A 14,172-nucleotide genomic window follows, 5' to 3' on the forward strand; every position below is an offset into this window, starting at 1 on the left:
GATCCCGGGATCATGACCTGAGCTGAAGGCAGACGCTTAATCGACTGAGCCACCCAGGGGCCCTGAGATTGCCATTTTTAAAGGCAAAAAAATTGTAAAATATTGGCAGTTTCACTTGGTAAACCTAATATTTTTTCCCCAGATTGTTGCATTCTTGTCTGTAAGTTCTTTATTTTTATATAGAGAAGAGTACGTTGTGTAGTTAATTTTCTAGGAGATATTTCTTGGTCCTGTTTCTGTACAGAAGTCAAAAGATTCACTGATTTGCAAAGAGATAGCAAAAATGTGAATTAATGTTCTGTTTTAAAAATAAATTTTACATACAGAACTAATTCTCATTTTTGAAACACTGGCAAGATAAAACTAAAGTTCCTAAAGTCCATCTTGATCATCCCCCCAGTCCTGGTTCTCTCCTGTTCTCTTCATAAGTAACCATAGTTAAACATTTGTTGTCTGTCTTTTCAAATATTTTTAATCCATTTATATTTATGTATATACTTAAATATATACACATATATACTGATTTAAATACACCTATATATACCCACATAGTTGTAGGAGATATATAGTATTCTGTGGGTTATTTTTCATAAATGGTATATTTATATAGTTTGGCATTATGATTTTTGCACTCTACAACATGTTTAGATCTGTGTTTTGTTGTCTTTTTTTCAGTTTCTACATTGTTTTTTGTATTTTGGCTATATTGTAGTTTTATTTGGACCCCCAGGGTTTTACTGCAGATTGTTTATAATTTCTTAAAACTACTAACAATGAAGACAGAATTTACCCTTGTATGTGCTTTCTCATGCATCTACATGAGAGTTCCTTCAGGATAAAGAGAGTGGAATTGCTGAGTCATATGGTATATGCATTTTTAAAATGTGTTATTTGGAAAATTTCAAACATATGCCAAAGTAGACAAATAGAATAATGAATTCCTACTCACTTTCAACAATTATCAATCCTTGACCTGTCTTATTTGTACTCTCAGTCACTTTCTCCCCTCTCATATTTTGAAACAAATCTAGTTATGTCATTTGATCTGTAAGTATTTCATATATTTCTGGAAAAGATAAGTGCTTTCTTTTTTTTTAGGAGAACATAATCACAACACCATTATCATACTTCAGAATAATTCTTTGACATTATTAAATATTTAGTGTTCAAATTTTCAATTGTTTTAATGTCAGTAACATTTTGTTCTATATTTTTGTTATTTTACTTGTCTGAATTAGGATCCAAATAAGGATCACAATGATTGGTTGATGTGCGATTATTTTTCTTTTTTTTTTAAGATTTTATTTTATTATTTATTTGAGAGAGAGAGAATGAGAGATAGAGAGCATGAGAGGGAAGAGGGTCAGAGGGAGAAGCAGACTCCCTGCAGAGCAGGGAGCCTGATGCGGGACTCGATCCTGGGACTCCAGGATCGTGACCCGAGCCGAAGGCAGTTGCTTAACCAACTGAGCCACCCAGGCGCCCGCGATTATTTTTCTTAAAGTCTCCTTTAATCTATTTTTTTCCTTTTTCTCGCTATCTCTGTCTCTTTATTATCCTCTCCTTCTCCCCAACCCCCTTTTCTTTTCCTGTCCCCATTTTTTTCTGTTTTTAAAATTCTTGCAGTATATTGGTTGGAGAGACTGGGCTGTTTGTCTTGAAGATTTTTCCACACTCTCGCTCTTGCTTATTGCATCCCATGACATTGTTTAACTTGTTTTTTTGTCCTATGTATTTCCTATAAAGTTTTAGTTGGGCGTGGTTGCTTGATGAGATTCAGATTTGATTTCTTTTTGTCAAGACTATTTTATAGACGGTGCTGTCATCTAGTATAAGGAGGCATGTAGTAATGATATATGCATTTTTAATTTGGAAGATATTGCCAGGTTATGTTCCAGAACTGTTGTTTCAATCTATACCTCCATCATTACTATTTGAAGCACTGTGAACTGTTATCACTCTTTCAACATTTTTTCAATTGACTAGTGGAAGATGTCTTCTCAGTCTTTAATATTTCCCTAATTACTAGTGAGGTTGCTTGTTTTCTTTATTTTTTAGGATCATTTGTATTTTCTCTAATGGGAATTGCATATTGAAAATATGCTTTGTCTTTTCCTGTTGGATGTTGAACATTTTTCTTACTGATCTGAATTTCTTTAGATTTTTTTTTTTAAGATTTTATTTATTTATTTGTCAGAGAGAGAGAGAGTGAGAGAGCGCACAAGCAGGGGGTAGCTGCAGGCAGAGGGAGAAGCAGGCTCCCCACCAAGCAAGGAGCCTGATGCGGGACTCGATCCCAGGACACTGGGATCATGACCTGAGCCAAAGGCAGACACTTAAGCGACTGAGCCACCCAGGCGTCCCTCTTTGGATCTTTTGATTACTCATCTTCTTTTTCTGTTATATAATGCCAAATATTTTTTCTTAGCTTATTGTTAGTCTTTCACTTTGATTATATTGTCCTTCGGTATACAAAAATTGTACAATAAATTATCACATCCATCTTTTCCTTTATGGTTTATGTGTACTTTTTAGTTTGAGAAATGTTTTTTTCCTCACAGGCATAAAAATATTCACTTAACACTTTTTTTAATTGTAAAAAACACATAACAAAATTTAGATATCAACTATTTTTAAGTGTACAGTTCAGTAGTGTTAAATATATTCTCATTGTTGTGCAGCTGATCTCCAGAACTTTTTCATTTTGCCAAACTGAAACTTTTTTTTTAAGTTTTATTTAAATTCCAGTTAGTTAACATTGAGTGTACTATTAGTTTCAGGTGTACACAAAACTGAAACTCTATATCCATTAAACAACCCCCCAATTCTCCCCTCCCCCCAGCTTTTTTTCTAATAACTTGAGATTTAATTTTCACATTTAGCCATTTTATTTCTCTCTCTCTTTTTTTTTTTAACTTTTTGATGATATGGGATAGATAAATCTTACTTACTTTTATTTAAATAGTTTGCCATTTGTCTTGGCAACATTTATTGAATAGTCTGCCTTCCTCCTAATACCACATTTATATATACTAACATCCCATATTTACAGGTGCTGTTTTTACAATTTGTATTCTGTTCCCTTGATCTATTTTTGTACTGATATGCCATTACCACCTACTTCCAATTACTGTGTTGTTAAAATAGTTTTTGATATCTAGTAAGACAAATAACACTGGTTTGTTGGTTTTCATAATGGTCTTTGTTATTTATATCTATGCGTGTATGTGTATCTTTTCTCTGTCTTTTGAATCTATTTCATAAGAGGCATGAAAAATTTGCTAGCATATTATTTGGATTTATATATCAATTTGGGGGAAATTAATATTTTTAATATGTATATTGACTGTTTCTCCATTTATGCTTGAAAGTTTTGTTTTTTTTTTGGAAAAGTTAGCTTTCTCCTTGAAGACCTTACACATATTTCACAGTTTTTTATTCCTAGGTGATTTTTATTTTTGGTTCTTCTAGAAGGAAGTGATTCTGTTTTGTTTTGTTTATTTAACTGTAGTTTACCTATTCTGGTTCAAATTTCTCCTTACCCTACTTTATATTACATTTTCATAGCATTTATCATCTTGTAACAGAGTTTTATTTATTTTGTTTGTTGTTATTACTTGTTTTCCTTACCCTCTCCCCAAACCTAGAATGTAATTTCTACAAGGACAGGGATCTGTCTTTTATTTCTTTTCTTTTCTAAGATTTTATTTATTTATTTGAGAGAGAGAGAATGAGAGAGAGAGCACATGAGGGGGGAGAGGGTCGAGGGAGAAGCAGACTCCCCACTGAGCAGGGAGCCCGATGCGGGACTCGATCCCGGGACTCCAGGATCATGACCTGAGCCGAAGGCAGTTGCTTAACCAACTGAGCCACCCAGGCGCCCGTCTTTTATTTCTTGACATCATGCTGAGCACTCATATGAATTCCAGTAGTGATTCACCCTATTCTGTTTGAATTTTATAAGGATAGGTATTTGTATTTTATGCAGATAACAATGTTTTGGGAGTCTTTTCCTTTCCAGAATGAATATGTTTTTTCTTTTTCTTGATATACTGCATTAGCTAATTCTAATCCTGTGTTGTGTACGTGTGATTTCCCTCATTATCTTATCTTTTTTTTTTTTAAGATTTTATTTATTTATTTGAGAGAGAATGAGAGATAGAGAGCACGAGAGGGAAGAGGGTCAGAGGGAGAAGCAGACTCCCTGCAGAGCAGGGAGCCCGATGCGGGACTCGATCCCGGGACTCCAGGATCATGACCTGAGCCGAAGGCAGTCGCTTAACCAACTGAGCCACCCAGGCGCCCTATCTTATCTTTTTTTTTTAAAGATTTTATTTTATTTATTTGACAGAGAGAGACACAGTGAGAGAGGGAACACAAGCAGGGGGAGTGGGAGAGGGAGAAGCAGGCTTCCCGCGGAGCAGGGAGCCCGATGTGGGGCTCGATCTCAGGACCCTGGGATCATGACCTGAGCCGAAGGCAGACGCTTAATGACTGAGCCACCCAGGCGCCCCCATTATCTTGTTCTTAACATACATGAGAATACATCCATTATTTTATTCCTAAGTATAATGTTTACCATTGGTTTCTAATAGGTTTTAACAAAGTAGGGGAGTTTTTTGTTGTTGTTCCTAACTTTAACAAAGTAGTGAAGTTTTTCTTTTGTTCCTAACTTGCTAAGGATTTTTATTTTAGGGTTTTGAATTTTATCAATGGGAAAAGGAACATAAATTATCTCTAGGGGAGTTTTCACTGTTTTGTAGATGACCCTACCAAGAGACAGGAAAGCTGAACATATAGTGGTTGCTAAGAAACAGAAATTGAGGAGAGCTTTTGGCAGTCTTAGAGGGGCGGAGAGACTTGGAGTTCAGGGTTACGAAGACAACTATAACTCGAGTAACCAAGACCATGAAGAGAATATAAACATAGAGAAGTGAGCCCAAAAGTCTGAACCATGTTGCCCCTAGAAATTGTTACAAATTAGTAAGCACAAGCTAATAGGCAGAAAAATTGAGCAGAAAATAGCTGCTGAGAGGCTGAGAAGCTAAGCAAATTTTCAGCAATCTAAAGGTACTATAGAGAAAGAGGAGTCCTGGTAAATGCCCTCAGCTTTCAGATGAGATCTGTGAATAACTATATCCTACCTATAAGGGGGAACTAGAGAAATAGACCAGGTCTTAATGTGCTTGAAAACTGGCTTCAAGTTAGCGGATTGGATTGGCTCCTATTGCCAACCAGAAACTAAAGAAAATCTTCTATTGAGAAAGGGGAGCATTCACAGCCTCTACAGTTTTTATTTCACAATATCTGACATTCAGTCCCTAGTTTCCAGGCATGCCAAGAGTCATGAACAAGAGAGAAACAGATACAGAAACACGGATGGTCAGGTGTGGACTTCAGTGAAAAATGTTGTGCCACTTCCTTTATCCCTTCTTTGTTTCAGATGAGCAATCTGTCATTTGAATTGTCTTTTCCCTATAAAACATCATTTTTAGGTAAAGCATTTTTTCTCTCACTGTTTTCTTTACATTTTCTTTGTCTTTAGTTTTCAGAAGGTTAACTATGATGTGTCTTGTTTGTGGATTGCTTTGGGCTTACCCTATTTAGAATTTACTTATTGAATTCCTAAATTTATGTGTTTGGCCAAGCTTAGAAGTTATCAGCTTTTGCTTTTTAAGAGTACTTTTCAGCCCTGCCCTCTTTCCTCTTTTTGGGACTTTGATGACATGAAAGATAAATCTTTTGTTATGTTCCACAGGTCCCCAAGGTTCTGTTAACTTGTTTTCAGTATTTTCTCTCTGTTCTTAAGATTGGGTAGTTTTTTTTTTTGTTCTGTCTTCCAGTTCAGTGATTCTTCACTCTGTCCTTTCCATTTTGTCATATTCATCCTTGAATCTTTTATATCAGTTACTGTATTTTTCGGTTCTGAAGTTTCCATTTGGTTCTTCCTTATATTTTTCTTTCTTTGCTGAGATTTTCTATTTTTTTTTCCCATTGTTTGTTTTAGGCATGTATGTAACTTGAGACATTTTTATGATGGCTGCTAAAAACCCTTTTCAGATAATCTTAACATCTCCATCATCATCATATTGACATCTGTGTGTTGTCTTTTTTCATTCAGTTTGAGATATTCCTGGTTCTTGGTATGATGAATGATGTTCATTTGATACCTGGACATTTTGAGTATTATGTTCTGAGACCCTGGATTTTATCTAAACATTCTGATTTAGCTGGCTTCCTCTGGCCCAGCTCCAGCATGAGGAGGGGAGTGCTTTGCTGCCACATTACTGCCTGGTGCCGATAGAAGTCCAGGTAGCTCATTCTGCCTCCTTTAGCTCTCAGGTTGGAAGGAAATTCTTCATTACTGTTGGTCAAGGATGGGAGTTCTAGCTTCCACTGACTTTTCCCTGGCTAGGAGGGTCAGGAGTGCCTCAGTACTGCCTTCCACATGGCCTCCATGGGGAGGGCCAGTTTCTCTTGGGCAGTGGTGAAAGGCCTGACTTCACGAGGCCTCTCCTAATACCAGCCTATCGTAGGGAGGGAGAGGGGCACCTTGTTACTTCCAGGTGAGTGTCCAAGTTCTCCAGGTGGTCTTGGCTGACACCAAGCCTCCCAGCTGGCTTTCTGTGACACAACTGTGGTTAGTAGTGTGGGGTTCCCTGTTACAGCTTGGCAAGGGTGGAAGTCTAGCCTCCCCCTTGACCTTTGTTGGTGGGGCGTGGGTCCACAGCTTTTTAAATTTTTTGTGATGTCTTAACAGCTTTTGTCTAGACTGTCCCTTTTCTGATCTTTTGGCTAAGTAGAATAGGCTTTTGTTTTATTTGTTTGTTTGGTTGTTTTTCTGAGAGGTGTGGGTCCGTTGGTATTTCCAGGTGCCAGCTTCTTCAACTCCTAGACTGAGATATTTAAGGCACAAAAGAAAACCCATAGAACTCACTAACATGTAATTTTCTTTGGACCCTGAGGTCCCTACCTGGTCTGCCTTCACTCTCTCTACCTTTAGAGTATTCTTATGTTTGTTATATATGATGTACAGGACTTTTACTTTTATTTTTGTCAAAGGAATAGGTAAAAAATATATCTATTCCACCTTCCCAGAAGTGGAAGTCTTCAAGTACTTTTAATTCTTAATTGTTTAGTTTTCATTATAGTTAAAATTCCCTTTTAGTCTGTTTGCCATATGCTTGAGTGGGTAGAATTTTATCACAGTGGCTTACATTTTAGGGCTTTAAAATTTTTTTTTAATAAAAATGGTTCATCATCTAGAAATGGAAGTTTTAGAATTAATCTCTTAATTATTTTGGAGAAAATGATAATTTTCTATATCCCATTTTATTGAAAATATATACATAAAATCTCTAGTTTTTTGTTTGCTTCAGGAGAAATGTCCCTGTGTGGTTTACATATTAATTATGCATATATTAATGAATTAGTTAATATGTGTATTAGTATTAGTACACATATTAGTATATGTGTAATTATCATATACTATTTTAAATATATTAAATTTATTTATTGCCCCATTTTCCAAAGTAGTTTGCATTACTTTCATGTGATTGATCCAGGTAGATACATACAACTGACTGTCATATTGTTTTCCTAACTTCAAGTTCTTTTTACAGATAAATCAGAATGAATTAATACACTAAGAAATCAGGGCACCAGGTTGGCTCAGTCAGTCAAGTGTCTTACACTTGGTTTCGGCTCAGGTCATGATCTCAGGGTCATGAGAACGAGCCCTGTGTCAGGCTCCATACTGAGCACGGAGTCTGCTTGAGGGTCTCTTCTTCTCCCTTTGTGCCCCCCCCAGCCTTGTTCTCACTCTCTCTCTCTCTCTCAAAACAAACAAACAAACAAACAAATAAATAAATAAATAAAATCTTTTAAAAATATGCTAAGAAATCACTAAATACTACTCTGAGGGGTTTAGAAATAAATAAGGTTAAGTTTAATATCATCTTAAATACTACCTGGATTTTTATAGTGAGTTTGATTTAGGCCTAAAATGTGTCAGGTATCAAGCTGGACACTGGAAAGAATATCTTCACTTTGATTTTGCTCTTTGCTTGTACTGGTTTTCAATTTTCTTTTGGTTCTGGAACCCATTGGAGGGTCTACTTTAAGTGTATGCAGTTCTGCGGCGTCTGGGTAGCTCAGATGGTTAAGCGTCTGCCTTCGGCTCAGGTCATGATCCCAGAGTCCTGGGATCGAGTCCCACATCGGGCTCTTTGCTTAGCAGGGAGTCTGCTTCTCCCTCTCCCTCTGCCTCTCCCCCTGCTTGTGCTCTCTCTGTCTCTCTCGCAAATGAATAAATAAAATCTTTAAAAAAAAAAAAACCGTATGCAGTTCCTTTTCACAAACATTCACACATTGTTTCATCAGGGTGTTTCAAGGATCTTCTAAAATCCCCCAGAGTTCACAGAGTTTGGGTCAACCCTCTGCTCTGTAGTTTTTAAGACATTTTTACATGCTTTGATACTTTTTAAAATATCACAACAACTTTGAACATTAGTGGTTTGTATTCATATTTTACAGTGAAGAAACTGCCGCTCAAAATGGTACGTGACTTGCATAGTCTCACATAGCTGTCAGATGTGAGTCTAGAATTGAAGACACTCCTAACTTGTAATAATTTGAGAGAGCATCAACATTTTCTAAGGTTCTTGTTCCTTAATGTCAAATTGCTGCCTAATAAGATCCTGTCACCTTTTCCTCACTGTCCACAAATGAGTATGCCTCTTTTGCCACATTATCACATCAGGTGATCTCCTATCCCCAGCATTCGCAGAATTGGTAGATGCACAATGGTATTTGTTTCTTTGTGTTTAGGATCCTCTATCCACTTATTTATCAGAGTCTTACAGGTTTTTAAATCATTGTGTATAAATTTTTAATATGTTGGGGCGCCTGGGTGGCTCAGTCGGTTGGGTGACTGCCTTCGGCTCAGGTCATGATCCCAGGATCCTGGGATCGAGCCCTGCATCGGGCTCCCTGCTCAGCAGAAAGCCTGCTTCTCCCTTTCTCTCTGCCTGCCCCTCTGCCTACCTGTGCTCTCTGCCTCTCTGTCAAATAAATAAATAAAAAATATCTTAAAAAATTTTTTTTAATATGTTAAGAATATTTGTCATATTTTTTGCAAATATGTTTACCCTTTTTATTTGCCTTTAATTTTGTGATTTCCTTTTATGTGTAGAAGTTTTGAAATAAGCATTCAGAGTTCCTCGAATAAGGATTTGAAGGATTTTGATTAGAATTGCATCAAGTTAAGGATATATTTGGAGAAAAATTGGTATCGCTATATTGTATCTTTATGGTCAGTCATGTTATATCATTGTTCAGTTCCTCCAGCATTTGCTGTACTTCTTCATGCAGCTTCTATATGTATGCAAGACGTCTTCTCTGTCCCGGTACTCTTGGGGACTTTCCTTATGTTCTCTGGCTCCCAGGAGTTTTTTCCTGGCCTTCTCACTAGAAAGCTGGGGTTTCCTTCTTTGAGTCTTAGCACTGCCCCTCTCTACTGTTACATAGTTGTACCCCATTGGGGCCCTCCTGGGTTGAAGTAATAAAGAAAAAAGAAAAATACATCATGAGGATTTCTCCTATACTCTTCATAGTATCCTGGCTCCTTTCTCTAGTTCCTTAGGGACAGATGGACAGGTTTTCTCTTAGGCTTTTAAGTGTCCTGTCTGAGGTATAGCTTTGTGACTTGGGCTGGCTTCAGGGCAAAGAGAGAGAGAAAAAAAAAAAGGAACTGGGAACTACCCCCCCACCCCGCCCCCGGGCCCAACACACATAACACACATACACTTCCCAGCTCACAGATGCCCCTTTTACTCTGGCTAGAAAGAGGGGGTTTCTCTTGGAGTTTTTGCTGTGTGTGCCTGCGGCATAATTCTGGGACTCTGCGCATCCTCATGTCAAAGTGGTAGATGAAGAGTAAACTCACCACTAAATTGATTGTTCATTTAAGTTTTGACTTCCCTCCTCAATGCTCCTGCCATTGTTTACTTTTTAGAGTCTTCAGGTAGTTGGTTTTTGTATTCTCTCCAGAGCTTTTAGTTGTATTCAGTGGGAGAGATCGCTGTAGTCAATGGGCTTACTACTTTCTTGGCCTTCACTCAAAGTCAAGTTATTTCATTTTGAAAATAATTTTTGTTTTTGTTTTCTAAAAATTCTTTCTTGTTCCTTGATTACTGCATTTTATGAACAGATTTTTCTTGTTTTATGAATATATTCGCTTCTTGAATCTCTCTGAAGATACCAATTAAAATTAAAGACCTTTTGTTTCTTTTTGTTACCTTACTCTCTTTTCTTTGGGTCATTGTGCCCTTGCTTTTTCACCTTAGTGCCTCTTAGTTTTTATTAAATAGCTGGTAAGTCTTAGCTATTCTTCTTTACAGTATTTTCTTTTTTTAAGATTTTATTTATTTATTTGACACAGAGAGAGAGAGAGAGAAAGAGACAGAGAGCAAGCGCAAGCAGGGGGAACGGCAGGCAGGGGAGAAGCAGGCTCCCTCCTGAGCAAGGAGCCCGATGCGGGACCTGATCCGAGGACCCTGGAATCATGACCTGAGCTGAAGGCAGCCGCTTAACCAACTGAGCCACCCAGGCAACCCTACAGTATTTTCAAATAGGTCTGAATCAGTGGTTATCAACTTGAATATATATAACAGTCCCTTGGGGACCAAGTTTAAATGCAAATTCCTGGCCTCACAAAAGATCTGATTCAGTAAGTCTGGGGTGGGACTCCTAAACACTTAGATAAGATTCTGATGCTGTTAACATCTTGGTAACTGGTGTAATTCTAGAAAGGTCAATATTCTTCTTTACAAAGCATTGTCTTCTTCAGGACTGACCACAGGACTCTGCAGATGGCTTTCTACTTTCTCTGGTGAATGGGAAGCGGAGTTCCCTTTTTCTTTTATCAGGCACTTGCAGAGTCAAGGCTAACAAGCTGGAACCTGTCCCTCCCTCAGTTTCAGCTGTAGGGAAGGGATTTATATGCAGGGAGAGTTCTGATTAGTTCTGAGTTGTCTTCCCCCCCCCCCCCCCCACCCCATAGAGATTGTCTCTAGCCTGTTACCTCCGTCTCAAAGTTCACTCTCTAAGTCCTCTGACAAAGACTTTAGACTCATAGTATATGCTGGTTTACCATCAGAGTTGTACCGGTCATCTTTGGTGGTTTTTTACTCAGTCGTCGTTCTGTGGTCTGCTTACACTCACAGGCTCTTCTGACACGAGGTATTTAAGACAGGGAAGAGGTAGATGAATGGGCTCAGGCTGCCATCTTGAACTAGAAAGCCACTGTTAGTTTTAAAGTGATGTTGGTTTGTAATGTGTCAAGAGGCATTTTGAATTCTCACTTAAACATCATAAAATCTGTAGCAGGATTGCCACTTATTCATACTCAGGAGTGCAAAGAAAAATGTAGCTTCTTTATAACTCATTTTTTCATTTTGATGGACCCTGGTCACTGGGCAACTAGAGGAAGAGTACCAGTCTTCAGTCTGGTAAACCAAGTCTTATCCAGTAATTTAAATTAATCTCTTTGGATATTTCGGTCTCTGTTTGGATACGAGTCATTCAGATATCATCTCTTCTCTCACACCTTCCTGTCGTGGAATCCAGACTTGTGGGTTGGATGTCCATGGCTTGTGTGACCTTGTAGTGGTAGAAGGGTGTCAGGACCTGTGGTCCATGTGCTGTCTCCTCTGGTTACTGTCTCGTGTCCCCTTTGGTGTAAGTGGTTGTGCTACTGCCTGGAATTGTGACTACTGTGGTGCTACCAGAACTGTCCTTGGGTGTTCTTCAGATGTCTGGCTGAAGTTTACAACTGATGTTACTTGAGATCTGTTCTCTTGGTTCCCAGGATGCATTGGCCACATTCCCAGGTGTCAGAGATAACCTGAGGTCTGGCTAGGGCTTCGCATTGGTCCCCTAGCCAGGTGGTCTCTTTTCCAGACCTCTACCCTGGAGTTAACTTTGTTCTTAATCACAGTGACCTCTTCTGGCAAACTCACCATCCAGCATCTTTAATTACCTTTACTGTACTACTTTAGAGCCCTCAGGAATTTCCCAGTGCCTTCCATGATGCATAGAAAAGGGAGACTCCAGAGCTGATCTCACACCCTTCCTCAATCTGATCATGCTTCTGTGTATATTTTTTGGTGGTTATCTCCAGCCTCTGTGGGGTGTGTATAGAGGGGAGGTGAGAGTTCGGTGGTATGTGTGTGGGGGGATGCTCCCGGAAGGCAGACACTTGGCACAATCTCAGCGGGAAGGAGAGCAGAAGCCATTGTAACTCCCAGATTTCCTTATTGCATCAAACATTTTTTCCTTTTGCAGCCTCTGCCTGAACAGAACAATGGGAATATTGGTCTACTCACTTCGCCTGTCTCTGTCTCACTTTTTTATCCCATAGTCCTCTGGCCAGAATTAGGAATTGGAGCTTTAATTCACACTTTCTCTAGGTTTGATCCTCCTTCTACCCTAGGTAACAAGTCTTACATTGTAGCTGTCATGAGCAGAAGGAATATCTGCTCTATAATGTGGAAAAACCTATAATCTGTCTTTCAGGTTTCGTTTTTCAAGGCTTTTATCTTATTGCAAAACCCTTTTTTAAATTCAGGTGAATATTAAATATTTTTCTCTTCATATTCCCAAACTTCTCCAACCACATGATGCTATTATAGAATAATAGGGAAGTCAGTAGAAGGAAATGCAAATGGGAAAAGTATTTTAATAACTGTTTTCATAATCATTAGGATATATCTACCCTCATTACTCTTCTTTAAAAATTTCTTCGTTTTTTCTTACACATTTACCCTCTTACCCTTTTAATTTTAGTATAGATTCTTATGATTGTGTTTCTGAAAAATATTTTCATTTTTATTTGATTTGTATTAAGCCTGTAATTTGTGGATCATTTCATCTCTTAATAATAATTTTCCCAAACAAGAAAATAGTCTATGTCTCTATTTTTTTGTGTTTTCTTTAAATATTTATCAGTAAGGTTTTACAAAATTTTGGAATGTGGCTTTAAAATATAGGTCTCATATTCTTTTTACATGATTCTTTTTCTTTTTGATTTTGTTGTTTGTGTTTAAAAGAGCAAATCCAGCTTGTAGTACAGTTCCTTCTGGCTTATGGCTGTGTCCTGTGTGTTCCCATGGTACTTTGTTCATTGGTTTTCTCAAATTCCTCATATTTGTGTTTACTAGAGTGTGATCAGCTCAATGGCAGGGACTCAGGTTCTGTTTGTCTTTATTTGCCTTAGTGACTGACATATTCCTGCTTATAGTTGGGCGGGGGGGGGGGGAATCAGCCAACTCCTTCCCTGATTTATTTTTCTCCATAGTACTTACCATATACTTCTTTTTAAAAAAAGATTTGTTTATTTTATTTTAGAGATGGGGGAGGGGCAGAGAGAGCGTTCCAAGTAGACTCTGCTCTGAGTGTGGAGCCTGACAGGAGCTCAGTCCCACAGCCCTGAGATCACAACCGGAGGCAAAACCAAGAATAGGACACCGACTGTGCCACCCCGGCGTCCCCTTACCATATCCTAATGTACTGTATTGTTTACTTATTTGTTTCATTTATTGTCTTTTTCCCCCCACTAAATTCTAAGTGCCATAAAGGTAGAGATATTCAACTGTTTTGTTTACTACTGTATTTCTAATACCTAGAAGAGTACCTGGCACAAAGATGACCAGTGACTGTAGAATGATTAATTAATGAGTTGTTCAAATTTAGACAATTGCTTGAATTAGTCCATATGATCTACCAAATATGATAGGTATAAACTTCTGATATGGAAAAAAATTAGTAATATAGTCATAAAGGCATAGAGTTTAAAAGCTAAGAACACCTTAATATCATCTGATTTGGTCTCATTTTGTGAAATGCCCAAAGGTGAAGTGACTTGACTTAAGCACACGGTCAGTTAATTGTTGAGATGGAACAATAATTTAGAACTCTTGAGTAAAACTTAATAATTAATAGTGGCATCTGGATATGTGGTAGGCAGAATATGTGATTGTAGTTAAGAAAAATCACAGGTTCTGGAATCAGATGTAGGCACGTTACCTGATCTTCAGTGTCCTCCTCTGCAAACTAGGAATAATTGTACCTTTCTTAACAGATTGTTCTGAGATACACATGAGACAAAGCACA

At 38.0% G+C, this 14,172-nt stretch overlaps 1 protein-coding gene across 6 annotated transcripts in view; it reads left to right on the forward strand.

Annotated features, from left to right (window-relative positions):
- The window catches only part of NCOA1 (nuclear receptor coactivator 1), a 244,614-nt gene that overhangs the window by 78,115 nt on the left and 152,327 nt on the right, over window positions 1-14,172 (forward strand). The gene's annotated exons all lie outside the window — the stretch shown is intronic.

This window comes from Eumetopias jubatus, unplaced genomic scaffold, assembly GCF_037043125.1.
Source record: "Eumetopias jubatus isolate StellerSeaLion01/CBP00866 unplaced genomic scaffold, mEumJub1_p1.0 scaffold_9, whole genome shotgun sequence".
In the NCBI taxonomy this organism is placed as follows: domain Eukaryota; kingdom Metazoa; phylum Chordata; class Mammalia; order Carnivora; family Otariidae; genus Eumetopias; species Eumetopias jubatus.